At 41.4% G+C, this 3,621-nt stretch overlaps 1 pseudogene; it reads left to right on the top strand.

The window, feature by feature from the left end:
* Nucleotides 1-3,290, top strand: part of LOC108519623 (protein SSX7-like) — a 4,538-nt pseudogene extending 1,248 nt beyond the window's left edge.
* The last annotated feature ends 331 nt before the right edge of the window (nucleotides 3,291-3,621 follow it).

The following is a 3,621-nucleotide window of genomic DNA, read 5'->3' as shown; positions in this document are numbered from 1 at the left end:
AAAAAAAAAAAAAAAAAAAAGAAAGAAAAAAAAAGTAGCTTAAGGTTGTTGGTCAGTGACATATCCCAATGCAAGCAGAATTGGTATGGGTGCCACCTCACTGAATTCCACATTCAATGTTGGTGCCTCTGTGGGGTGGTATGCCATATCTGGTACTGCTTTCTTTGCTGCTTAGATTAATTTCAGCAAACCATTTCTTTCCTTCTCCCTTTCCTGTATTCATCTCCCCACACCATCTTTCCCAGCAGTTTTTTGTCCCTTCTCTATGTTTTTACATTTACTCTCCCAGCAACTGTCTACAAGCTTATATGGGATCCCTTGTATTTTATAGAAGCTCTTCCTTTTGTAGACCTTGTGAATTCTTAGAATGCTATTCTTCTCCAAATCTTCTGTATATGACACTCTCAATTACATGGAGAATTTTGCTGTTTGCAAGAATGTCAGTCCTAAAAGAGTGTGAAGATAAGCATTCTAGCCCTGGAAACCATATTCACATAGGCCATTCCTTTCCCATCTAACCTCCCAGGTTTCTTCTAATTTAGGCCTGTGTAACTCTCCCAGTGTTGTTGAGAGCATTGATTAAGTTAATGCATGTGAAAATGCTTTGTAAGCTCTAAAGCACTATAGAAATGTCACTGATACTGTTTATCTGTGACCTTCCCATTATAAAGATCACGCCCAAGAAGGCAGCAGAGGAAGGAAATGATTCGAAGGGAGTGCCAGAAGCATCTGGCCCACAGAACGATGGGAAACAGTTGTGCCCCCCGGGAAAACCAAGTACCTCTGAGAAGATTAACGCGACATCTGGTAAGAGGAAGCAATTCGGGAACAACCCCTGTGGCTTCCCTGGCTATGTTCAGGTGTGTGGACTGGGTGTGTGGCATGGATCCCAGACAAGCCTGGGTCCAGGTTGGGCTGAGGAGCTCGCCCAGCTCCAGATGAGATGTTAGACATGACTTCCAGAGACAGACTTGAGTTGTCACCCATAGAAAAAACCACGTGACTTGGGGCAAGTCTTTCAGATTTTCTCAGCTCCAGATACCTAGTCCATAAGATGGAAATAATCATAGTTCATCAGTTGTTTGGAGGCATTAAATTAAATCTAGAAGACCTGATGATGTGAAAGGTGCTCAAGCAATTCTATCTGTGATTACCTGGGATCATATCATACTCAGCTCAATGCCTGATACCCAATATAGATGTACTTCAGAGATATTGGAGGTTTGGTTCCAGACCACTGCAATAAAGTGAGTCACAGACTTTTCTTTTTTTTGGTTTGGTAGTGCATAAAAACATTGTTTCTACTATAGTGTAGTCTACTACAACAGCATTACGTCTAAAAGTGTATATACCTTAATTTTAAACTAATTCATTGTTAAAAATGCTAACAATCTTTTGAGTCTCCAGTGAGTCACACTCTTTTTGCTGGTTGAGGGAGGGTCTTGCCTCGGTGGTGATGGCTGCTGACTGATCAAGGTGGCAGTTGCTGAAGCTTGGAGTGTCTGTGGCAGTTTCTTAAAAGAACACAACAATGAAATTTGCCACATAGATTAGCTCTCCCTTTCATGAAGTATTTCTCTGTAGTATGTGATGCTATTGGATAACATTTTACCCACAGTAGAACTTCTTTCAAAGTTGGAATCAATCCTCTGTAGCTATGAAAGTCCTGTATGGCATCACCTTCCAATGGAAGGCTATTTTATCTATATTGAAAATCTGTTGTTTAGTGTAGCTACCTTTCATCAGTGATCTTAGCTAGATCTTCTGGATAACTTGCTGAAGCTTCTCCATCAGAGTTTGCTGCTTCACCTTGCACTTTTATGTTATGGAGACGGCTTCTTTCCTTAAACCTCACGAACCAACCTCTGCTAGCTTCACACGTGTCTCCTGCTGCTTCTTAACCTCTCTCAATTTTCACGGACTTAAAGAGAGTTTGGGTCTTGTTCTGAATTAGACTTTGGCTTAAGAGAATGTTGTGGCTGGTTTCATCTCCTATCCTGACCACTCAGACTTCCTCTATTTCAGCAGTAAGGCTGTTTTGCTTGGTTATTTGTGTGTTCACTGGAATATTAGTATTACTATTTCCTTCAAGAACGTTTCCTTTGCATTATATGCTACTATTTCCTTCAAGAACTTTTCCTTTGCATTCACAGCTTGGCTGTTTGGTGCAAGAGGCCGAGCTTTCAGCCTGTCTTGGCTTTCAGCATGCTTTCCTTACTAAACTTAGCCATTTCTAGCTTCTGATTTAAAGTGAGAGACATGCAACTCTTCCTTTCACTTGAACATTTAGGGGCCATTGTAGGGTTGTTCGTTGTCCTAATTTCAGTATTCCTGTGTCTCAGGAAATAGGGAGGTCCAAGAAAAGGAAGAGAGACGTGGTACAGCTCACTGGTGGAGCAGTCAGAACACACACAACATTGGTCGATTAAGTTTATCATCATCTATGGGTGCAGTTCCTGTTACCCCCAAAACTATTACAAACAAGAGGGTGACTATAGTCAATAATAACTTAATTGTACATTAAAAAAAAACTAAAAGAGTGTAAATGGATTGTTTGTAACACAAGGATAAATGGTTGAGGGGATGAATATTCGATTTTCCATGATGCGATTATTATGCATGGCATGCCTGTATCAAAGCATCTCATGTACCCCATAAGTATATACACCTACTGTGGACCCACAAAAATAAAAAACAAAAATTATTTTAAAAGACTAAAAAACAGTAAAAGCAATTGCAGTAATAATATCAAAGCTCACTGATGACAGATCACCATAATAGATATTATAATAATGGAAAAGTGTAAAATTGGTGAGAATTTCCAAAAAAAATTGAAGCATCTGTGAAGCATTATGAAAATGAGGTGCGATAAAACAAGGTGTGCCTGTGTGGCCTTAATAAATATGTGCTGAATGAAAGAAGGTATGGGTGAATGTTCCTGTAAGTGAAGAGGTTGGGAATCTAAGCCTGACAAGGGAAGGAGCCAGAAGCTAAAACTTTAATTGGCATTTGGCCTGTATTGGTGTGGGTCTAAGGTTTCAGCCTCTCTAAGCCAGAGAATGTGAAAAACTGGATAAAGAAGGCCCATGGGCACTTGGGAGGAAGGAGGCATCTCTTTTTTTTGAGTAAACAGAGCCTAACACTCTCCAGCCTACCCAACCCTCACTTTCCAACTCTTCTCCATCATAGGACTCAAAAGGGGGAAACATGCCTGGACCCACAGACTGTGTGAGAGAAAGCAGCTGGCGATTTATGAAGAGATCAGCGACCCTTAGGAAGATGACGAGTAACTTCGTAAGTGAACTTTCGGCTCATTCCCCACATCCCTGCAGATGTGCTATTCTGTTACAGTACCGGTATCCCATCTTATCACTTGTCCCCCAAATCATTCCCTTCTCATAATTTTCTAGGATATAGCATTGAGGCTGAATGATGAGATTCCCCATGCTCTTTCTACTCCCTACCCTGTATATCCAGGGATGCTCCCTACCCAGGATGCTGTGGGATCCCAAACCCGAGGTCAGCCGTGATACACGGGCCACACCTTCCTCTAGCCTAGGAATGGATAAATCAAGTGAGGAGGTCACTGTGCCATGAGCAGATGGTTCACTTCCAGGAACA

This window comes from Rhinopithecus bieti, unplaced genomic scaffold, assembly GCF_001698545.2.
Source record: "Rhinopithecus bieti isolate Rb0 unplaced genomic scaffold, ASM169854v2 scaffold_49174, whole genome shotgun sequence".
NCBI lineage: Eukaryota > Metazoa > Chordata > Mammalia > Primates > Cercopithecidae > Rhinopithecus > Rhinopithecus bieti.
The sequence above is the reverse complement of the archived record's forward strand: the minus strand, read 5'-3'. Positions and strand labels throughout refer to the sequence as shown.